At 41.9% G+C, this 25,634-nt stretch overlaps 1 long non-coding RNA gene across 1 annotated transcript; it reads right to left on the bottom strand.

Moving 5' to 3' along the window:
- Window positions 1-712: 712 nt before the first annotated feature.
- LOC132538257 (uncharacterized) lies at window positions 713-25,284 on the bottom strand. Its single transcript, XR_009549659.1, has 3 exons — window positions 24,812-25,284; window positions 4,884-5,014; window positions 713-1,389 (listed from the first exon to the last, which is right to left on the bottom strand). It is a non-coding gene; the product is annotated as an uncharacterized LOC132538257 (long non-coding RNA).
- Window positions 25,285-25,634: the final 350 nt, after the last annotated feature.

Below are 25,634 nucleotides of genomic sequence, written 5' to 3'. Positions count from 1 at the left end.
GACTAAACTAAACTTCATCCTCTAAACTTCACAGCTGACAGTAGAGTCCACTTTTGGTGCTGCACATTCCATGGGTTTGGATATATGCCTGACCAGAATTTACCATTGTAGCAACACACAGTGTAAGTGTAGTGCACTGCTTTAAAAATGTGCTTTGCCTGTCGAGTCCTCTCCCAGTCCCAACCTCTGGCAGTCACTGATCTTTTATTCCCATCTCCATAGTTTTGCCTTCTACAGAAGGCTATCCAGTTGGAACTATACAGTAGGGATTGGTTTGGATCACTTAGTGTTATTTATTTAAAGTTTCTTCATGCCATTTCTTTTCTTTTCTTAAAAAATATTTTACTTATTTATTTTAGATGGAGACGGGGGAATGGAGGGGGATGGGAAGCTAAAGAGGGAGAGAGAGGGATACCTGTATCTCTACTTCGCCATTCAGGAAGCTTCCCCCCCCACACACACACACCTGCAGGTAGGGGACAGGGGCTTGAACTCAAGTCATTGTGCACTGTAGTGTGTGCACTCTACCAGTTGTGCCACCACCCAGCCCCTCGACCATTTTATTTCTTTTTTTGTTTGTTTGCTTATATATATATTTTTTAATTTTTTATTTAAGAAAGGATTAGTGAACAAAAGCATAAGGTAGGAGGGGTACAACTCCACACAATTCCCAACACCCAATCCCCATAACCCACCCCCTCCCATGGTAGCTTTCCCATTCTCTATCCCTCTGGGAGCATGGACCCAGGGTCGTTGAGGGTTGCAGAAGGTAGAAGGTCTGGCTTCTGTAATTGTTTCCCCGCTGAACATGGGCGTTGACTGGTCGGTCCATACCCCCAGTCTGCCTCTCTCTTTCCCTAGTAGGGTGTGACTCTGGGGAAGCTGAGCTCCAGGACACATTGGTGGGGTCTTCAATCCAGGGAAGCCTAGCCAGCATCCTGGTGGCATCTGGAACCTGGTGATTGAAAAGAGAGTTAACATATGAAGCCAAACAATTTGTTGAGCAATCATGGATCCCAAGCTTGGAATAGTGGAGAGGAAGTGTTAGGGAGGTACTCACTGCAAACTCCAGTGTAGTCCTGCTTTCAGGTATATATTTTGCAGTAGTTTATGGATACGTGTGCACATAAGCTCTCTCTCATAGAAACTGGTGTATATCTAGGTTATGGGACTTTGTTAGAAAGTGAACTACCTGAGATGAAATTAGAGTGTACTATTAAAGGAAAGGTCTCACCCGAGTAATGAAGCTGAAGGGTTGTCATTCCACACGTGAAGTCTCTGGATACATTCTGAGGTGAAGCATGTTGAGGTAGCAATCGTTGCTTTGGTCATTTTATTTCTTAATAGCACAGAGTAATATCCCAGTGTTAGGGCCATGTGATGGTGCACCTGGTTAAGTACACATGTTATCATACCCAAGGACCTGGATTCAAGCCCCCAGTTCCCACCTCCAGGGAGAAAGCTTCATGAGTGGTAAAACAGTGCTGCAGGTCTCTCTCTCTCTCTCTCTCTCTCTTTCTCTCTCCTTCTCTCTCCTTACTTATTCTTCTTCCCTCTCAATTTCTCTACTTCCTACCAGATGGTTAAAAATCTTTTTTTTTAATAGCCATTCTTCTTCTAGCATTTGCCCTTCTTCTGTAGCCAGTTAACAGCATCAGGGAGGTCTCGAAACTTGACATCAGGCTCAACCTGACGCTGTTGTCTGGCTACGGAAGAAGGGCAAACGCTAGAAGAAGAAGAAGCATCAGGTTGAGCCTGATGTAGCCATATATAGTCACATTACCAATTCCAGCTAGTGGAATATATTAGGTGTTATATGTAAGACTACAAAGAAGGCCTTTTTTTTTTTTTTTTTGCCTCGAAGGTTGTCATTGAGGCTTGGTGCCTGCACTATGACCCCACTGCTCCTGGAGGACATTTTTTACCATTTTGTTGCCCTTGCTGTAGTTGTAATTATTATTGTTGTTATAGCTGTTGTTGTTGTTGGATAGGACAGAGAGAAAACGAGAGAGGAGGGGAAGACAGAGAGGGGGAGGAAAAGACAGACACCTGCAGTCCTGCTTCACCACTTGTGAAGCGACTCCCCTGCAGGTGGGGAGCTGGGGGCTCGAACCTGGATTCTTACACAGGTCCTTGCGCTTCAAGCCACCTGCTCTTAACCTGCTACATTACTGCCCAGCCCACCTAAAAAAATCTTTTAAAACTGTCCCATTGTCTGGATGTGCTAGTTTGTGTTTGTATTCACCAACTAAATGGTGTCTTGGTTGCTTCCAAGTTCGTCACTGATAAATAAAGATCTGCATGCAGGCTTTTGTGTGAGCACAACTTCTGACTCCTTTGGAAGGAGCAGTAACTAGTGTTCTGAAATGACCACTTAGTTTCCCCACCACCAATGACTGGGCATTCCTGTTGTCCCAAAGCCACATCAGTATTTGTCTGTGGCATCCCCAGTACCCTGGGCTTTGGTCCTCCTACTAGGTGTGCAGTAGTGTCTCATGGTTCTATGAATGTGCCTTTCCCTGGTGACATATGACACGAAACAACTTTTCATATTCTTATTTTCCATTTATCTTCCCTAGTGAGCTATCTGTTAAAGCCTTCAGTCAGCTTTTTAATCAGGTTGTTTTCCTATTGTTGAGTATTAATTTTTCTCTTGAGATATTTAAGAATACCAAATGTTATTTATGTTTCTAAGACACTAAAAGAGACAGCTGGGTAGTGTCACACCTGGTTGAGAGCACATGCTCCTTCCATGTGGAAGGATCCCTGTTCAAGCCCCTGGTCCCCAACTGCAGGGGGAAATTTCCTGAGCAGTAAATCAGTGCGGTAGCTCTCTCTCTCTCTCTCTCTCTCATGCTCTCTTTCTCTCCCTCCTCTTTCAGTTTCTGTCTCTATCCAACAAATAACAAAATATTTTATAAGTAAATTAAAAGAATTCTTTGAATATGTATAATAGTCGTTTATTAGTTGTATCTTTTTCAGCTATTTTCTCCCAGTCTGTGACTGTCTTCTCATTCTCTTGCTGTTGTCATTCACACACCAGATGTTTTTGATGTCCATAAAGGCCAACTATTCTTCCTTTTCCCATTTTATTTGACAGGACAGAGAGAAACTGAGAGGGGGATATGGAGACACAGAGATAGATAGGTGATAGATAGATAGATAGATAGATAGATAGATAGATAGAGAGACAGAGAGAGAGAGAGAGACCTGCAGATCTGCTTCACCACTTATGAAGTGGACCCCCTGCAGGTGGGGAGCGCAGTCTCAAACTCAGATCCTGTGTGGGTCTTTGTGCTTAGTACTATGTGCGCTTAACTTGAGTGCACCACCACATGGCCCCTACAGCCCAACTATTACATTATTTCTTTCAGGCATCATGCTGCTAGCGTTATATCTCAAAATTCATCACCATGAGCAAAGTCACCTGGACTTTCTCCTTTGCTGTCTTCTAAGAATTTTATAGTTTCACACTTTCCCTTTATGTCTAGGATCCATTTTAAATTATTTTTTGTGCAGAGTGTAATGTGTACATCTAAATTCTCCTCCTCCACCACCTCCTCCTCCTTAACCCAGAATGCCAGTGGTTCTAGCATCATTTGTTGAAGGCTGTCTTTGCCCCATTCGGTTGCCTTTGCACCTTTGCCAAAGATCATTTGACTGTATTTACATGGGTTTATTTCCAGACTTTCTCTTCATCTCCATTGATCTATTTGTATGTTTTTTCACTAGTATCATATCATCTTGATTAAGCAGCTTTATATAGGTCAGTCAGGTAACATTAGTCTTCCAACTTTCTTCTTTTTCACTATTGGTTATTTTAGGTCATTTATATTTACATGAACTTGAACCAGTTAATATCCACTTTCTGGGATTTTCATTGGAACTGCATTAAACCCATAGATTGATTGAGAAGAAATGACATCTTGACAGTATTGGATCTCTTAGTGGATGAACTTGGAAATCTCTCTGTTAGCTTTATTTTATTCACCAGTGCTTTGTATATTTCCTCATGTAGACCTTGTACATGTTTTGTTAGCTGTGCATCTAAGCATTCCATTTGGGGAGGGTGCTAATGTAGGTGGTACTGTGGTTTTAACTTCAAACCCCACATGTGCTTTGCTGGTAACAGGGAAGTGGTTTTATACACTAAGGATGTAGCTTGCAACCTTGCTGTCACTGCTCATTCTCTCCAGATATTTTGTCAGTTCTTTTGGGTTTTTGACAGAGTAGACCATGTCATCTGTGAAGAAATTTTCATTTCTTCCTTCTCAATCTATAAACCTTTCACTGCCTTTTCCTGTCTTATTTAACTAGATAGAGTTTCTGGTAAATGCTGAAAAGGAGTTGTTATAAGAGGAAATATCCTTCCCTTGTGCCAAGTTATAACAGAATGACTCTGAGTTTCCCACCAATATGTATGATCTTGCTGTTAGAGTAATGACTTGCATCCCTGAGGCCCCAGAGTCTGTAGGTTCAACCCACCAGCAGCACTTTCTGCATCCAGCTGAGGAGTGAGGAGACAGGTGGTTTAGCCTTGTGGGAAGGGAGAGCTGGGGGCATCGTTGAGAACACTGCCCTGTGAGGTGAGAGGTAGTGACCCACCAGAAACTTCCCTGGGGAGAAGTCTGTGCAGGAAGATGTTTTGAGTGTGGCTCAAGGCAGGGAACTGCCTCTGAAGGCAGATACCCTTGGAGGAGTCAGGAGCCATGAGGTAGAGTGCTGGACTCAGAAAGGGTAGGCCATACTGGGGCCCTACACAGCTATGGGAAACCCAGGGCACTGGCCATGGTCAGGGCAAAGAGGAGACTGACAGTGAGATGGGGAACAACTAAGGACTCCTGGTTTCAAGTGAATCTTCCCAGGCTGGCAAAATAACTCACCTGGATAGGACACCTGCTCTGTCATGCACGTGACCCAGGTTCCCCACCATATTGGAGGAAGCTTCGATGTTACAGTGTATTTTCCTCTCTGTGTTTCCACATTTCCTTAGTCAGCTCAGAGCAATTAAGTCCTGCAGATGACAAAGGAAAAAAAAAAAATCAGACAATCTTCCCTCTCCATGTGAGATCCTGCTGCTTAATCTCTAGACTGTGGTTTCATTCTGATCTCTAGATTATTCTCTCTATCTGTGTTGAGAAATTTGATTCCTTTGAAGTGATCATTTCTTGAGTGTAGCTGAGGAAGTGGTAACATGTGTCTTGGGGTGATTAATATGTGGGAAATTAACTGGACACATGGGGCCTGGCCCTCTAGACAGTCTCAGGTGATGGGACAGAGGGGCATTGGTTTCAGTGGGAAGGCAGCCCGAGGGCTGAGTAAATAAATACAAATGGTGTGGGGCTATCAACCCTGGGCTCTATGACCAATCATCCTTCCTGGAATCCAAGCCAACCCTGAGCCCTGAGGGCCAAGGCGTCTGGGGCCTCTCCTGTCTGGTGCTGCCCAGGGCCTGACCACTAGCCCCGGTCTTCCCTTTCATCCCAGCAGGTAGGTGGCTGCCCAGGCAGCATCTCCTCCTGTTTACTCCAGAAATTCTCAACACCATCTGCCTTTCCTTGTGAAGTTACTCCCTGTGCAACCTTGGACATCCCTGCTTGTCCAGCACCCACTCAAGCAGAATGCCTTCAGACTGACAGGAGGACATGTTATAGTCTTGGGGGGGGGGTGCTTTTATTTCTGGTGACAAGATAAAACGTGGTGGGGACTATGAATCTGGTGAACTGAAGGAAGTCACAAAGGCTGGGAGTGTCCATGGACCTTGTTCTGCTCACCCCCAGTGATGCTGGCTCTGCTGTGATGGCCTATGTATAAAGATCTCCTCTCTTTTTATTTTTATGTAACAGGCACACCCTCCATTAGCTCCTGGCCAGCTAGAACTGGTTGACACCTTCCCCAGGAGATCACCAGGACAGGCCCTGCTGATGAGCTTCCTGATACCCCCAACCACTGCCAGAAGGCAGGTTCAAGTCTCCCCCAGGACACAGGCCATCCTCTCAAAGGACACTGTATGGATTCTAATTGAATCCCATATCTCTTAACCTTCCCACACTCTTGCCTACACCTACGGGAACTCTTGTCTAGCAACTTCTGCTTTCTCTCAGTCTCTGCTCGGACTGTTCCCTTCATTATACTGCTTCCTCAATCTTCTTTAGGGGTGCTAACTCCCCAGAATGTAGGCAGAACTCAATTTGGACACAGTACTTATAGAGGAAGTCAAGTCCAAACAAGGTCTTATTGACATAAGATCGAGCTAACTCTATATGACTTTTGTCCTTATAAAAGAAAAAATTTAATGGGGCTGAGTGGTGGCAATCCAGCAGAGTGCCTACACTACAATACACACGGCCCTAGGTTCAAACCCCTGGTCCCCACCTGTGGGGGAAGGTGGGGGATGCTTCACAAATAATGAAGCTGTGTTTCAGGTATCTCTCTCTTTAACTCTCTTCCTCTATCTTCCCCTTACCTGCCAATTTCTCACTGTCTGTATCCAAAATAAATAAATTTATTTTAAAAAGTGGAGATTTGGCACCAGGCACACAGGCAGAAAGACACAGGTGAGGGTGGAGTTCAGTGGCAGAGTATTTGAGGGCAGAAGAACATCCCATGAGCATGTGGGCCTGAGCACGGCCTTCTCACTGAGGAGAGAGGCCTTGGAGCGAGCTCTTCCCTTGCCACCTCAGAGGGAGCCAGCTTTGCTGACACCCCTTCCTTTCTCCTCCAGCCTCACAGCTGCCCTCTGGTGTCAGCAGACAACTGGGACCAGCTGGTAGCAGAACGGTGCCCAGGGAGGCTCAAGTCCAGGCTGGCAACACAGCAGGGTACAGGGGGTAGAATCTAGAGTGAGAGAGACTGAGTGGCTGACACTGGTGGGCTGTCTGCCCTGGAGAGGAGTATGAAGACGGGCTGAAGGTAGGTCAGGAAGCAGCTAAATCATCCCACAGCAACAAATTTCATGACTAATGCCACGGATTTATTTATACACTAACTATGGTTACCATGGGAAATTTTTTTTCTTTTTTTTTTTAATTGCCACCATGGTTATAGCCGGGGCTCAGTGTTGGCACTACAACTCCACCGTGCCCTGAGGATATTTATTCCTTTATTTTTCTTTCTATTTTATTTGATAAGACACAGAGAAATTGAGAGGGGTGAGGAAGATAGAGAGGGAGAAAGAGAAACATCTGCAGACCTACTTTGCTACTCATGGAGCCTCCCCCGCAGTTGTGGAGTGGGGAGCTCAAATCTGAGTCTTTGCGCACGGTAATGTGTGCACCACTGCCCAACCCCCATGATGGGAAATTTTGTCCTGTATATTTCGCTATAAAAAATAAATGAATATTACACCAAAATAAAGGACTCTTGGGAGTGGGGGAGTTTCCAGGTCCCAGTGCATGATGGTGAAGGAGGACCTAGGCTGGGAAGTTAGAGTGTTTTAAAACTGAGAAATTTTACACCTGTACAAACAACTATATTTACTGTTAACTGTAAACCAGGAACAAAAGGATGAATATGGGATGATCCCACTCATAGACAGAAGTTGAAAAATAAGAACAGAAGGAAAACACTAAGCAGAACTTGGACTGGAGTTGGTGAACTGTGCCAAAGTAAAAGACATGGGAGTTGGGGAAAGGGTGTAGGTCCTAGAACATGATGGCAGAGGACCTAGTGGGGGTTGAAATGTTATGTACAAACTGGGCTAAAGGAGAGGAACTCACATTCTCCCACACTACAGGCGGGAATTTGAATTGTTTTCATCTTTCAATGGGGCTACTCACTATAAATATCAACTGTCTTAAATAAAAACACACATACCCCTTCATTGTGTGTTCACTTCAGGAAATGGATTTGCTGAACAAATTTAGTTAAGTGTGTATTTGGACAGGATAGTTCTATAAGGTGTTTTCATATAGACAAAAAGAAAAGAAAGGGGGGAAAGAGAAAGGAAGGAAGGGAGAGAGAGAGAGAGAGAGAGAGAGAGAAAGGAAGAGAAAATCAATGATAGTGCTTACCATAAAAAGATATTCTCAATGAATTATTAAGTGAAGAACTCTGTTGAAAAATAACATTGTGTATGCCCTAAACTTTGTCCCCAAGTTATAAATCATGCATGCTTACAAATATTAAAATAAAACACTGAAAGGGCATGCACCAAAAAAAAAGTAATTATTATTTTTTTCTATGGCTAGGACTGTGGATGACTTTTTTTTTTCCTGCTTGCTCCTTTTCCTTGACTAAAGTTTCCAGTTTTTCAACATTTACTAGTTATAAGGAGGTGAAAAAATGAGATAAAATAATTAATGGTCAAATAAACTGCCAATATAATAAAGGCAGCTGTGTCTATGAGGAAGGAGTGAGAAGCCCTTGGAAGGGCAGACAGAGAGGAGCAACTCTGGAGGTCAAAGCCATTCCAGTTCTCTTCAGAGGATGGGACCCTGGCGAAACTGAGGCATGGATCTTTCCTGTGAGGTGGAGCCCTTACATCATATTAGCCTCATGTCATTAAACAAGCTAACCAGACACTAACTCCTCATCCTAGGCCAGGAACATTAGGCCCCATATTTCTATAATGGTTGAGAGAGGAGGTAGGACAGAGAATTCAAAGGTTTGGCATCCTTGTAATGATAGTTCTTGCTGTAAATTGGTAAATCAGGGTGGGGGTGAGGGGAGGAAGCATGGCCTGGCCTTGAGCTTCTGAATCTCAGATGTTCTGCTGTCTTCCCTGGCTTCCCTGAGACCAGAACTTGACCAGGATCTGAGCTGTTGTCTGGTATAATTGTTAAAGATGAAGCTATTCCCCAACCTGAGAGAACCTCATCTTTCACGTAGAATAGCAAACTTTTAGAACTTTAGAGTAGAAAGAAAGGGTAGAGTATTGAGAGGGAATGCTTTTCTTCTAGGACCAAGGCAATATTCTAGATACATGGAATTATACACTACATAGTCATTTGATAGTGTGATGGCGGTGGGATTTGGATGGTGACTTATACACTCATAGAGCTATGAAACTATATTCCTGAAATTTTATTGTAATGTATACCTATGGTAAATCAACAAAATTGATAAAAAAAAAATTAAGAGTTGCTTCAGCTGGGCAGAGGTGCACCTGGTTGAGCACACCCATTACAGTACGCAAGGACTTCGGTTCAGGTCCCAGGTCCCCCCTGTAGGTAGGAAACTTCGTAAGCAGTGAAGTAATGTTGCAGGTGTCTTTCTGTCTCTCTTCAGTCTCTATAACCTCCTCCTCTCTCAATTTCTCTCTGTCTCTATCCAAATTAAATGAATGCATGAGTGAATAAACAAATAGATAAAAGAAATTTAGAATTGGCAAGAAAAAGAGAAATTCATATTCTCATATGTTATGTGTCATATGTTATGGGAGAGGGTGTAAATTGTGTATGGTTTCTTTATTATTTAATTTTTTTTATTTGTGATTGGTAGTGGGTTACAAGACAATAAGATTATAGAGTATAGTTCCACACCATACTTAACTCACCACCAAAGTTCTGTATCCCCATCTCCCACTTCATAAAGATAGTCACAATACTTTTAATACATCCTAGAAACAGTTTGTGAAAACACCTAGAATTGCCAAAACAATCTTGAGGAAAAGAAACAGAAATGGAGGCATCACACTCCCAGATCTCAAACTATATTATAAGGCCATCATCATCAAAACAGCCTGCTACTGGAACAAAAATAGGTAAACAGACCAATGGAACAGAATTGAAAGCCCAGAACTAAACCCCCACACCTATGGACATCTAATTTTTTATAAAGAAACCCAAAATATTAAACGGAGGAAGGAGGCTCTCTTCAATAAGTGGTGCTGGGAAAACTGGGTTGAAACATGCAGAAAAATGAAACTGAAGCACTTTATCTCACCAGAAACAAAAGTCAACTCCAAATGGATCAAAGACCTGGATGTTAGACCAGAAGCTATCTTTGTATGTTAACTCTCTTTTCAGCCACCAGATTCCAGAGGCTAGCATGATGCCAACCAGACTTCCCTGGACAGACAACCCCACCAATGTGTCCTGAAGCTCTGATTCCCCAGAACCCCCGCCCCACTAGGGAAAGAGAGAAGTAAGCTGGGAGTATGGATTAACCTGTCAACACCCATGTTCAGTGGGGAAACAATTACAGAAGCCAGACCTTCCACCTTCTGCATCCCACAATGACCTGGGGCCCATCCTCCCAGAGGGTTAAAGAATAGGAAAGCTACCAAGGGAGGGAATGGGATACAGACTTCTGGTGGTGGGAATTGTGTGGAGTTTTACCCCTCTTATCCTATGGTTTTGTCAGTGTTTCCTTTTTATAAATAAATTAAAAATTATATAAAATAAGATTTTTAAAAAGGAAAATAAAAAGCATTTGTTAAAAAAATACTTTGAGGAAAACTTTCATGGAACACTTTCCTACTTAAATCTCAAGGACATCTTTGATGATATAAATCCAATTGCAAGGAAGACTAAAACAAAAACAAACCAGTGGGACTACATCAAATTGAAAGGTTTCTGCACAACCAAAGAAACCATCACCCAAACAAAGAGACCTCTCACAGAATGGGAAAATATCTTCACATGCCATATATCAGACAAGAGACTAATAATCAAAATATACAAAGAGCTCAGCAAACTTAGCAACAAAAAAGCAAATGACCCCATCCAATAATGGGCAGAGGATATGAACAGAATATTCACTACAGAAGAGATACAAAAAGCTAACAAACACATGAAAAATTGCTCCAGGTCATTGATTGTCAGAGAAATGTAAATAAAGACAACATTGAGATACCACCTCACCCCTGAGAGAATGGCATTCATCAAAAGTGACAGCAGAAACAAATTCTGGAGAGGTTGTGGGGACAAAGGAACCTTTCTGCACTGCTGGTGGGAAAGCCATTTGGTCCAACCTCTGTGGAGAGCAGTCTGGAAAACTCTCACAGGGCTAGATATGGACCTTCCATATGACTCAGTAATTCCTCTCCTAGAGATATACCCCAAGGACTCCATAACACCCAAACAAAAAGATAGGTGTACACCTATGTTCAGAGCAGCACAATTTGTAATAGCTAAAACCTGGAAGCAAACCAGGTGCCAACAACAGATGAATGGTGGAGAAAGCTGTGGTATATATACACGATAGAATACTACGCAGCTATTAAGAAAAACGAGGATTCGACTTCCGGAGACGGAGCTACGAGCAGCAGATCGATTTCTCTCCTCGCCTCTCCTCTCCTCTCATCTCCCGGATCAACTAGGAATACCAAAGGAGACCACCCGGGACTGAAACAAGACAGGACTAGAATGACCACAGGAACCCAGTAAATCACCCGTGAGTACAAACACGCATGGTTGGTGACAGAGAGGAGAGAGGGGCCTAAGGAGAGATTAAGTGACTGCTAACAGTTCAACAGTTTATCAGTGGAGACACCACCTCCAGTCTGCTCCACCAACAAGGGGACAGCTGAAGGGAGGAAAGGACTCCCCAGAGACTCACCAAGTGCAATTCTGAGTCTCCATTGCTACTACCCTCAGAATCTGGAGTAGCAACAGGGAGAGACACCAGGGGACAGAGATCTATCTAACCGGGAAACTCAGGAGAAGACCTATACCTCGGTGGCATAGCTGAGGGGCTGTGAAAGTGTCTTTGCATAACCACTGGATTATCTCTGCCACACCCTGCTTTATCTCTTGGTCAGGAGTCAGTGATTAAGCTAAGAAGCCTATTGATAGTTTAAAAGCCCTCAGGCTCCCATAGCCTACAGGGAAGAAAAAAGAAAAAAAGAGAGGCTTTTAAACCACTGAGCTCCAACTCAGGGATTGAAAAAACTGTTAAATTCCACCACGGTAAAACCTTTAATTAAATTACTTAGACACGTCAATCCAGGCAATAGTGATCAATAATTTGAAAAGTACTGATAAAGGGAACTCATAACATAATATATAAAATGGTTAAAACAACAAGAAAAAATATTGGGGACTCAAACCAGGACAAGAGTCCAGCTAAAAGTCCTCCAGATGGTGAAGCACAAAACAACGAGTTCAACATCCAAACATTAGCTAAGGAAATAATAACAGGAGTGAGTAAAGAATTTGAAAAAATTGTAATCAGAAATGCAGCAACAACAAATGAGAATATGGAAGAAAATTCTAATTATCTCATGGTTATTAGAGAGCTGAAAGCTGAAATCGCTGAGCTAAGAAGGCAACTAGCTGAACAAGCTAAAACAGTATCAGAGCAGGGCAACAAAATAGATGAACTCCAGAAAGCAGTAGAGGGCAGAGAGAATAGAATCTATGAGGCTGAAGACAGAATTAGCAAGATTGAGGATGAATTAGAGACAACTAAAAAAGAAGTAAGAGACCTCAAAAAGAGATTAAGAGATGCTGAAAACAACAACAGAGTCCTATGGGATGACTTCAAAAGAAACAATATACGCATTATTGGCTTACCAGAGGAAGAAAGAGAAGGAGAGGAAGAAAGCATTTTCCAGGCCATAATAGCTGAAAATTTCTCTAGTCTAGACAACACCAAAGACATAAAGATTCAAGAAGCCCAGAGGGTCCCAAACAGAATTAACCCAGACCTAAAGACACCAAGACATGTCATACTTAGAATGGAAAGGAATAAGGATAAAGAAAGGATCCTCAAGGCTGCAAGAGAAAAACAAAGAGTCACCTACAAAGGAAAACCCATAAGATTAGCAGCAGACTTCTCCATACAAACACTACAGGCCAGAAGAGAATGGCAAGATATCTATCGAGAGCTCAATGAGAAAGGCTTTCAGCCAAGAATACTATATCCTGCTAGACTGTCATTCAGACTAGATGGAAGCATCAAAACCTTCTCAGACAAGCAATAGTTGAAGGAAGCAACCATCACCAAGCCTGCCCTGAAAGAAGTTCTGAAAGGTCTCCTATAAACAACCAGACCACCACAAATAGGACATATATCAAAACACTCTAAAACTCTACAAGAATGGCGTTAAAATATCTTCAATCTTTGATATCAATAAATGTCAATGGCCTGAATTCACCTATTAAAAGACACAGAGTAGGAAGATGGATCAGAAAACACAACCCAACAATATGTTGTCTACAGGAAACTCACCTAACTCAACAAGACAAACACAGACTTAAAGTGAAAGGATGGAAAACTATCATACAAGCCAATGGCCCACAAAAAAGGGCAGGAACAGCTATTCTCATATCTGACATGATAGACTTTAAAATAGATAAGATTAAGAAAGATAGGAATGGACACTACTTAATGCTCAGAGGATCAGTCAATCAAGAGGACTTAACAATTATTAATATCTATGCACCCAATGAGAAGCCATCTAAATACATCCAACTTCTACTGAAAGAGCTACAGCAATATATTAACAGTAACACAATCATAGTAGGGGACTTCAACACCCCATTATCTCAACTTGACAGATCATCCAGGAAGAAAATCAGTAAAGACATAAGGGAGCTAAATGAAGAGATAGATAAACTAGAACTATTGGACATTTTCAGAGTCATTCATCCCAAGAAACTGGAATACACATTTTACTCAAATCCACATGGATCATTCTCAAGGATAGACCATATGTTAGGCCACAAAGACAGCATCAGCCAATTCAAGAGCACTGAAATCATCCCAAGCATCTTCTCAGACCACAGTGGAATTAAACTAACACTTAACAATCAACAAAAGATTAGTAACAGTCCCAAAATGTGGAAGCTCAACAGTACACTTCTTAACAACTTCTGGGTCAAAGAGGAAATCAAGGAAGAAATCAAAATGTTTCGAGAGTTCAATGAAAATGAAGACACAAGCTATCAAAATATTTGGGACACAGCTAAAGCAGTCCTAAGAGGGAAGTTCATAGCTATACAAGCACACATTAGGAAACAAGAAAAGGCACAAATAAACAGCCTGATTGCACATCTTAAAGACCTAGAAGAAGAACAACAAAGGAATCCTAAAGCAACCAGAGGGACAGAAATCACTAAAGTTAGGGCAGAAATAAATAACATTGAGAATAGGAAAACCATACAAAAGATCAATGAAAGTAAATGTTGGTTCATCGAAAGAGTAAACAAAATTGACAAACCTTTAGCCAGACTCACAAAACAAAAAAGGGAGAAGACCCAAATAAATCGGATAGTAAATGAAAGAGGAGATATCACAACAGACACTGCAGAAATTCAACATATCATGCGAGGCTTCTATGAGCAACTATATGCCACCACGCTAGAGAACCTGGAAGAAATGAATGATTTCCTAGATACCTACCAACTTCCAAAACTAAGTCAAGAGGAAGTGGATAACATGAACAGGCCCATCACAGCTAATGAAATTGAAACAGTTATCAAAAATCTTCCCAAAAATAAAAGTCCTGGACCAGATGGTTTTACAATTGAATTCTACAAAACTTTCAAAGAAGAACTAATACCTCTACTTTTAAAAGTCTTCCAGAAGATTGAAGACACTGGAATACTCCCTGCCAGCTTCTATGAAGCCAACATCACCCTGATACCAAAAGCAGACAGGGACACAACCAAAAAAGAAAACTACAGACCAATATCTCTGATGAACATAGATGCAAAAATATTGAACAAAATTCTAGCCAACCGGATACAGCAGTATATCAAAAAGATGGTTCATCATGACCAAGTGGGGTTTATCCCAGGCATGCAAGGTTGGTTTAATATATGTAAATCAATCAATGTGATCCACCACATCAACAAAAGCAAGACCAAAAACCACATGGTCATATCAATAGATGCAGAGAAAGCCTTTGACAAAATACAACATCCCTTTATGATCAAAACACTACAAAAAATGGGGATAGATGGAAAATTCCTGAAGATAGTGGAGTCTATATATAGCAAACTTTCAGCCAACATCATACTCAATGGTGAAAAACTGGAAGCATTTCCCCTCAGATCAGGTACTAGACAGGGCTGCCCACTATCACCATTATATTCAACATAGTGTTGGAAGTTCTTGCCATAGCAATCAGGCAGGAGCAAGGAATTAAAGGCATACAGATTGGAAGAGAAGAAGTCAAACTCTCCTTATTTGAAGATGACATGATAGTATACATGGAAAAAACCTAAGGAATCCAGCAAGAAGCTTTTGGAAATCATCAGGCAATACAGTAATGTGTCAGGCTATAAAATTAACATTCCTGCATTGTATTAACTAAAGAGTTCATTTCCTTTGTATTTTTTTAAGAAAATAAAAAATCAAGTGTCTCTAAAAAAAAAAAAATTAACATTCAAAAGTCAGTGGCATTCCTCTATGCAAACACTAAGTTAGAAGAAATTGAAATCCAGAAATCAGTTCCTTTTTCTATAGCAACAAAAACAATAAAATATCTAGGAGTAAACCTAACCGAAGAAGTGAAAGACTTGTATACTGAAAATTATGAGTCACTACTCAAAGAAATTGAAAAAGACACAAAGAAGTGGAAAGATATTCCATGCTCATGGGTTGGAAGAATTAACATCATCAAAATGAATATATTACCCAGAGCCATCTACAAATTTAATGCTATCCCCATCAAGATCCCAAGCACATTTTTTAGGAAAATAGAAAAAATGCTACAAATGTTTATCTGGAACCAGAAAAGACCTAGAATTGCCAAAACAATCTTGAGAAAAAAGAACAGAACCGGAGGCATCACACTCCCAGATCTCAAACTGTATTATAGGGCCATTGTCATCAAAACTGCTTGGTACTGGAACATGAACAGACACACTGACCAGTGGAATAGAATTGAGAGCCCAGAAATGAGGCCCCACATGTATGGACATCTAATCTTTGACAAAGGGGCCCAGACTATTACATGGGGAAAGCAGAGTCTCTTCAACAAATGGTGTTGGAAACAATGGGTTGAAACATGCAGAAGAATGAAACTGAATCACTGTATTTCACCAAATACAAAAGTAAATTCCAAGTGGATCAAGGACTTGGATGTTAGACCAGAAACTATCAGATACTTAGAGGAAAATATTGGCAGAACTTTTTTCTGCATAAATTTTAAAGACATTTTCAATGAAAAGAATCCAATTACAAGGAAAACTAAGGCAAGTATAAACCTATGGGACTACATCAAATTAAAAAGCTTCTTCACAGCAAAAGAAACCACTACCCAAACCAAGAGACCCCTCACAGAATGGGAGAAGATCTTTACATGCCATACATCAGATAAGAGTTTAATAATAAAGAGCTTGCCAGACTCAACAACAGGACAACAAATAACCCCATCCAAAAATGGGGGGAGGACTTGGACAGAATATTCACCACAGAAGAGATCCAAAAGGCCGAGAAACACATGAAAAAATGCTCCAAGTCCCTGATTGTCAGAGAAATGCAAATCAAGACAACAATGAGATATCACTTCACTCCTGTGAGAATGTCATACATCAGAAAAGGTAACAGCAGCAAATGCTGGAGAGGGTGTGGGGTCAAAGAAACCCTCCTGCACTGCTGGTGGGAATGCAGATTGGTCCAACCTCTGTGGAGAACAGTCTGGAGAACTCTCAGAAGGCTAGAAATGGACCTACCGTACGACCCTGCAATTCCCATCCTGGGGATATATCCTAAGGAACCCAACACATCCATCCAAAAAGATCTGTGTACACATATGTTCTTGGCAGCACAATTTGTAATAGCCAAAACCTGGAAGCAACCCAGGTGTCCAACAACAGATGAGTGGCTGAGAAAGTTGTGGTATATATACACAATGGAATACTACTCAGCTGTAAAAAATGGTGACTTCACCGTTTTCAGCCGATCTTGGATGGACCTTGAAAAAATCATGTTGAGTGAAATAAGTCAGAAACTGAAGGATGAATATGGGATGATCTCACTCTCAGGCCGAAGTTAAAAAACAAGATTAGAAAAGAAAACACAAGTTGAACCTGAAATGGAATTGGAGTATTACACCGAAGTAAAAGACTCTGGGGTGGGTGGCTGGGTGGGGAGAATACAGGTTCATGAAAGATGATGAATGACATAGTGGGGGTTGTATTGTTAAATGGGAATCTGGGGAATGTTATGCATGTACAAACTATTGTATTTACTGTTGAATATAAAACATTAATTCCCCAATAAATAAATAAATAATTTAAAAAAAGAAAAGAAAAACGAATCCACTTTCTCTGACCCATCTTGCATGGAGCTAGAAGGAATTATGTTAAGTGAGCTAAGTCAGAAAGATAAAGATGAGTATGGGATGATTCCACTCATAAACAGAAGTTGAGAAAGAAGAACAGAAAAGTAAACTCAAAGCAGGATTTGACTTAGTAGGGCATCAAAGTAAAAATCTCTGGGTGGGTGGAGAGTGAGGGTGGATGTTCGGCTTCACTGGGTGGAGGCAGGGGTAGGGGGAGGATGGGATGGGACACAGTCTTTTGGTGGTGGGAATGGTGTTTATGTACACTCCTATTAACTTGTAGTCATATAAATCACTATTTAATTAATATGAGAGAGGAAAAATTGGTTGAATGTCTCAAACTTTTTAATGCACAGACCATAGTCTGAATCTTTGAAATGTTGACTCTCCTAAAAGCTTAGACCAGGAGAAGAGAAGCAACTGGTGGCATTACTTTATAAGATGCACACACACAAACACACACACACACACACACACACACACACACATACACAAGTAAAACATCAAAGGACATAAATTATGGTGAGGTCATGTATGATACAGCAAATCCTAACAATGGGATTTTCAAAATTAACCCAATTGCCAAATAATTTGATTATGGCAATAACTATCTATTACCTTCTTAAACCCTAAGACAGCAGGAACCACCTGCTTCCTCTATAAAGCCCATATTTCCCCCAGTTCTGGAACCTCTAGAGTGGAACTTGTTGGTATGCTTCCAAATTCTGCTAATGTTGGTATGCTTCTAAATTCTGCTTATAAGACCTTCTGTTTTGATCATCACATTAGGTTCCCTTGTATTACTTACGATGTGGTCTATTTACATAATCTCTGTTTTACCTGGGTCCCGCCCTGCCTGCAGGGTATTGGTTTATTATTATTATTATTTCTTTATTGGGGAATTAATATTTTACATTCAACAGTAAATACAATAGTTTGCACATGCATAACATTCCCCAGTTTCCCATATAACAATACAACCCCCACTAGGTCCTCTGTCATCCTTCAGGGTATTGGTTTCATCCCCACTGGTTAGATGGAAGCTTTCTATGTTCTGTTCGTGCTCTTTTTTTGCTCCGCCCCCTCTCCTAGTCATTTCCTTTCCCTTACCACTTCCGATGAAGAGATGCATAAAAGGCGATGTATCTGATTAATAAACAAGATACTGCTTCCTAGCTCAGCCATGAGTCCCTGGTCGTCTCTCTACTGCCCGTGAAGCTAGCCCAGGCCAGCAGGGACTCACTTTCCTGCATGCTTCTCTCAATTCATACCAACTGATACTGCATCTAATGATACCAACCTATTCAATGCACTGAGTACCACCTCGGTATGCTTCACTTCGGAATGTGTCCAGAGACTTCAGGCGTGGAATGTCAGTCCTTCAGTCTCATTACTCCAGTGAGACCTTTCCTTTCCATTTCAGGTGGTTCACTTCCTAACAAAGCCTCAAAACCTAGATATAGACCAGGTCTCATGCGATAAGGCATATGTACACATGTATCCACAAATTGGGGCAAAATATATACCTTAAAGCAAAAGTACACCAATAGTTTGCAGTGAGCCAATAAATGAAGCAAGCAAGTAGAAAGACCTAAAAAGACACCATAACGTTCCTAATGAAATAGTTTCTACTTAGACCTAGATACTCTCCTCACCTATTATACTTCCCTCAGTCACTCCAAAGCTAACCTTATCAAAGTAAGGACTACAAAAGCTGAATAAGGACAAGAGACTGCATACTTTAATGATGACTCTTTAGTCACTATCAGCCCACCCCATCATCTGGGGCCCTAGTTGAGGAGTCTTGGGATTTCCACACAGATATGATGAGCCTAGACCTCAAACAGACCCCTCTCTCCACTGTCACTGGTCATCTCCATCAGGAACAACATAATGGGCCCCTTTGGGGCCCCCCATAGGACCTTGCCCTCAATGTGGATCAACAGTGGTAGAGAATGTTCTATCTTCTGAAGGGGGGTTGGATAATATACTCTATCTACCACCTGAAGAAGGTGGATCCTGAAATAGGTGCAACTTGGAATGTTCTTACATAACCACCGAATAAGAGTTTGGACTTACATGGATGCAGAGGTTACATAGATTCCTACGCTGAATATGGACCCCAGATCAAATTGATGGGGTTTATAGTCAATAATATTTATATACTTTGGGAGCTTCTCTCTTCCCTGATCCAGCTTTCTAGCCCTCTTTCCAGCCATGACATTATCTCCTCAGACAATAACTTGGGTCCACCTGCATATCAAATGTGAGGCGCAGGCAAAAACTAATAAAATCATGGGCCCTTTGGAATATACCTAAAATAGACCTACTAGCTATTTCCAAAACAGAGACCCCAAATCTTCATTTGCATTATTATTGCCTTTAGGTTCATGATTAGTCAACAATTTGTATGGCTTTATATGTTAACTCTTTTTTTAGCCACCAGGTTCCAGATGCTAACATGATGCCAACCTTCCCTGGGCAGACAACCCCACCAATGTGTCCTGGAGCCCCTCTTCCCCAGAGCTCTGCCCCACTAGGGAAAGAGAGGCAGGCTGGGAGTATGAATTGACCTGCCAACACCCATGTTCAGTGGGGAAGCAATTACAGAAGCCAGACCTTACACTTTCTGTATCCCATAATGACCCTGGGCCCATAGTCCCAGAGGTTCAAAGAATAAGAAAGCTATTAGGGGAAGGGGATGGGATACAGAGTTCTGGTGGTGGTAATTATACCCCTCTTATCCTATAGTCTTGTCAGTGTTTCCATTTTATAAATAAAAATTTTTAAAAAAGAAAGTTTGCCTGCATCTGTTTTCATGTGTTTGTTTTTTTTCAAGTTCATGTGTATCAGATCTCTAGATTCCACATGAGTGAAACCATCTGGTAGTCGTTACTTATTTCACTAAGCATAATCACCTTCAGTTCCATCAATTTTTGTCCCAAAAAAAACACAGTACCATCTTTTTGATTGCAGAATAGGATGTCATGATATATATCAAATTACTTTTTTAGCCAGTCATGTGTTGATGGACATTTAGACTGCTTCCACTCTTTGGTTATTGTGGATAATGAAGCTTTGAACACAGGGGTGTATATGTCCCTTTGAATTAGTGTTTGAGGGTCCACAGGATAAATGCCTAAGAGTGACTGATTTCTTTCTTTTAGCATAATGTTTTTGGAGATTCATTATGTTGAAGCATATGACAATCCTTTCTTTTTATAGCTGAATAATAAGTATGCCACATTTTGTTTTTCCATTCTTGAGTTGATGGGTGTTGAACTAATATCTGTTTTACCTTTCATAAATAAAGCTGATAAAAGCATGTGCACAAGACTTTTTGAGCACTTGTTCTTTTTATTTTTAATGTGATGCCGGAGAGGAACTTAAGCCTTATGCATGTGTGATACTGCCAAGCAGGCTCCCAAAGTAATATTTTAATTTTATACTGAAAGAGACAGAGAGTGGGAGAGACACCAGCATCACTCAACCATTCATGGAGCTGTTCTCATGTAACTCACAGTGCTTCCATGTGATTCGGGGGCTGGAACTATTCTGGCTCTGTCTGCCCTCCAGCTTGGGACTGTGGCCAAACCCCCATCAACTCCTATCTTTCTTCCTCCTTCAGGGAGTATCTCAAGGAGTGGAGGAGCTGATAAGTGGTGAGTTCTAAATGAATGCCAGCACAGAGTGGAAGCTTGGTCAATGCTCCTTCTTTTAGTATTATTATTAATTATTATTATTATTTATTTATTGGGATATTAATGTTTTTGTCAATGCTTCTTCTGATTATTTCGTGTGTTTTTCTGTTCCTGAGCAGACACACAGGCCACGGAAGAATCATTCTGTTTCTGAGTGTCTATACACACGGATTGGAAGAAGTGACTGGAGATAACATATATCACCTTACACATTACTAAAGACTCAGAGATCAAGATACTCTTTCTATTTTATATTCTGCAAAGACAACAGCCCCAAGAAGCCACAAGGTGAAACTTTTGCAGTCCCATTAGTAAACAAAGCATGTTTGGCACAGATATGAAGCCAGCATCCTCCTTTGCTTAACCATGAAGCTGATTCTGATAATAGACTACAAGTCAAAGCAAAACCGAGGATTTTCACAGGAAACAGTTACAGGTCAGTGGTACATCAGTGTTCTTTCTAGCCGCGTCACAATGTTGAGAAATATGTGAGCCAGTTGGGGAGAAAGCTTCCCCAGAGCCCCAGAGCCCCAGAGCCCCAGAGCTCAGATAGGGAAAAAGAGAGACAGGCTGGGAGTATAGATCACCCTGTCAATGCCCATGTTGAGTGGGGAAGCAATTACAGAAACCAGACCTTCCACCTTCTGCACCCCATAATGACCCTGGGTCCATACTCCCAGAGGGATAGAGAAGAGGAAAGCTATCAGGGAAGGGAATGGATTACGGAGTTCTGGTGGTGGAAATTGTACCCCTCTTATCCTATGGTTTTATCACTGTTTCCTTTTCATAAATAAAAATTCAAATAAAAAAATTTCAAAGTAAAAAAAAAAAGAAAATTAAGAGAAGATGCTGGAAGAATGTAACATTCAAATAGTCCTAGTCCCTAAAAGAAGCATGATTGTTTTTATGGCAAGACAAAAAAGAGTGAGCTAAGAGTTCAGTGAATAAAGCTGGTTCAGCAGAGTGAGGCTCACTTAATAATAACAGTCTGTTTGGTCAATACTAGACCATCTGGGGCCCTAGTCAGGGAGTCCATGGATTTCCACACAGATATGATGGGCCTAGACCTCTAATAGATCCCTCTCTCCACCATCAGTGGTCACTTCCATCAGGAATGTATCAGAAGCCCTCTCATGGGCCACTCTGGGAGCTTGTCCTCCCTATAAAGTAGCAATGGTAGGGACTGCTGCACTCTCCAAAGGGAGGCTGAGTCATCCTACCATGCCACTCAAGATGAGTCCTGAAATGAGTGCAACCTAGAGTTTTCCCAGTTGTGACCACGAGCTGTGAGCACACACTGACAGGGACTCAGAGATTATACAGGTTCCTGTGCCAAATATGAATAAATGTGGGCCCTGAACCAGGTTGATGGGGTAAACAGTGAATTTTATTCATAGATTTTCTTCAAGTTTTGGGAGCTACTTTCTGCCCTAATCCAACTTTCTACCCCTTTTCTCTACTCTGACACCATCTTCCCAGACAATATTTTAGTCCACCTCCATGTTAGCTTTCAAACTGAAGCAAAAACTATACAACCTAAAATAAACTTTCTCATTTCTTTCCCATCTAAGATCCTTATTCTCATCTGCTCTATTCATACTTTTTGGTTCCTGTTCATTAATCATTTTGTCCTGCTTTATATTTTACTGCCTTTCAAGTTGCAGATGCTATCATGATTCTATCCTGACTTCCCTGGGCAGATGACCTCACCAATGTGTCCCGGAACCTTACATCTCCAGAGTCCTACCCCACTAGGGAAAGATAGAAATAGGCTGAGACATTCCTTTGAGTTTCTGTTTATTAAACAATTGGTTCTGCTTTATATCTTACTGCCTTTCAGCCACCAAGTTGCAGATGCTACTATGATTTCATCCTCAACTTCCTGAGCAGACAACCTTATCAATGTGTCTTGGAACCCTACCTCCAAAGACCCCTAAGGAAAGATAGAAACAGGCCGAAAGTATGGACTGACCTGCCAACATCCATGTCCAGTGAAGAAGCAATTACAAAAGCCAGACCTTTCACTTTCTGCACTGCATAAAAAATTTTGGTCTATACTCCCAGAGGGATGGGTCCATACTCCCAGAGGGATAAAGATGGGGTTTTACAGTCAACAATATTTATACCCCTTTCCCATATTAGGGAGCTACTCTCTTCCCTGATCCAGCTTTCTGGTCCTTTTTCTAGCCATGACATCATCTCCCCAGACAATAACTTGGATCCACCTGCATATCAGATTTCAGGCTCAGGGGAAAAAAGAAAAAAAAAAAAAAACTGGTATAGCCACAGGCCCTTTGGAATATAATTAAAATATGCCTACTAGCTATCTACAAAATGGAGGACCCCCCAACTCTTCATCTGCACTATTCTAGCCTTTAGGACCATGATTGGTCAACAATTTGTTTGGCTTTGTATGTTAACTCTCTTTTCAACCACCAGGTTCCAGATGCTAACATGATGCTGACCAGACTTCCCTGGACAGACAACCCCACCAATGTGTCCTAGAACTCCAATTCCCCAGAGCCCTTCCCCACTAGGGAAAGAGAGAGGCAGGCTGGGCGTATGGGTCGACCTGTCAACTCCCATGTTCAGTGGGGAAGCAATTACAGAAGCCAGACCTTCCACCTTCTGCATCCCACAATGACCTTGGGTCCATGCTCCCAGAGGGTTAAAGAATAGGAAAGCTATCAGGGGAGTGGATGGGATACAGAGTTCTAGTGGTGGGTATTATGTGGAGCTGTACCCCTCTTATCCTATGGTTTAGTCAATGTTTCCTTTTTATATTAAAAAAAAAAAGAATAGGAAAGCTATTGGGGAGAGGGTGGGATACAGAGTTCTAGTGGTGGAAACTATGTGGATTTGTACCCTTCTTATCCTATGGTTTTTGTCAGTGTTTACTTTTTATAAATAATTTTTTTAAAGGAAGTTTCCAGTGGAGGGACTGGACACAGAACTCTGGTGGTAGGAACTATATGGAATTGTACTCCTGTTACCTTACAGCCTGTTAATCATTGCTAAATCACTAATAAAAATTAAAAAGAGGAAAAAAAGAAAAAGAAACAGGCTGAGGGTATATATTGACCTGCTATCAGAGAAGCAATTACAGATGCCAGAACTACCACTTTCTGCACCTCCAAAAGGATTTTGGCCTGGATAACATGTCCAGAGCTTTCAGGGGACAGTGTGTAATCTTTAGGTCACCCCTCCTTTGCTGGGGCAGAATCTAGAGCGATGGCACCTGCCAAGTGGCCTTTGCCTTCCCCAGAACAGCGGGGCCAGTGGCACCTAAAACGGAGAACTCCAGGTGTCTTCCCACCTTTGGCTTCTGGACCATTTTGTCCTTTTTGGACAACTTTCACCTCCCACACCCCACACTGATTTTGTTGCTCTGGGACTCTATTCCTCTACAGCCTCTCACACTGACCCTCAGACATCCTACACGTCAATTCTGAGGGCTCGAGGACTCTTAAATGCTCTGTCTTCTAAAACTTTAGGATATACAGGCCTGAAAGAGTTTTAGAGCTCAAAGACCCCAGTTTTCAAGTCAGAAGGCTTGAAAACTCATTCCAAATCATCAAATGTTCCTAGCTGGTATTTTTTGTTTGTTGTTTTGAGGGTGTGAGTCAAAGAGTACATTGTTTAGATTTCAAATGGGGGCTGGCACGATAGCTCACCATAGACCCAGGCTCCAGGCCAGCCCCCACTGCACTGGAGAAAGCTTCAGTGCTGTGCTGTCTTTCCCCATCTCTCCTCTGTCTCTCTATCCCTGTCTTTCTCTTTTTATCTGAAAAAGTCATCCTGAGTGGTGAAGCCCTTGCAAAAGCAACCAGATGTCAAGTGGGTGAACATGTCCTGCCTTAATGGGAAACCTGCTGCTGAATTCTGGGAAAGAGCAAGAGGAGGAGATTGCGGGCTGCGGGAGCCCACTTACCGGAATAGCAGTACAGTTCCTGATGGCTCCAGATTTATGGAGAAAAGCAGCCAGCGCTCTGCCCCTGCTCCTCTCACTGCCAGGTCCCCGTCTTTATCACACAGGGCTTCCTGTTCAAGCCTAGGGGAACTCTTAAGTGTCCTTATTTCCTACTGAGCCTGCATTTACTGGGTGGTGCTTTGAGGCACACAGTGTGCAAAGTACAGCTTCTTGTCTTCACAGAACACCACAAGAAAGGAAAGTGCTATTACTGTCATTCATCCCTTTCACACAGCATGAAATGGACTGCTTTACCCAAGTCCACCAGCTGTTAAGCAGTAGACACAAGACCCATGTCTTCTCCACAGGTGACACCATGTCCCCAAATGTCCCTCTCTTCACAGCAGCCAGACGGGCAACTGCTGTCCTTAACTTTTCTCCCTCTCTTTCATCTTTCTTTCTCTCCCTCTTTCCCTCCTTATTTATTTAAAAAAGAGATAGATAGATAGATAGATAGATAGATAGATAGATAGATAGATGATAGATACCAGAGCACTTCTCAGCTCTGGTTTATGGTGGTGCTGGCAATGGTACCAAGGACCTCAGAATCTCAGAAGCAAAAGTCTTTTTGCATAACCACATACTGTCTCCCCAGCCTGCTGTCTTTTGTTTTCAACTTCCAGTTGTCTTATCTGGGAAACTCCGGTTTACAGGAGTATTGTCATCATGAAGTTACATCTTCACATTCTCCCTAAGATGGCCAACAGTCTCTCTGACCCTCCACCAAGCCCTCACCCTGCTCCCCAGAGGACTGTGACACCCCACCCCCTTGGGCACAAAGTAC

The sequence above is a fragment of the Erinaceus europaeus genome, chromosome 4 (assembly GCF_950295315.1).
Source record: "Erinaceus europaeus chromosome 4, mEriEur2.1, whole genome shotgun sequence".
Lineage (NCBI taxonomy): Eukaryota > Metazoa > Chordata > Mammalia > Eulipotyphla > Erinaceidae > Erinaceus > Erinaceus europaeus.
Note: the sequence above shows the minus strand (reverse complement) of the source record. Positions and strands in the feature narration are given on the sequence as shown.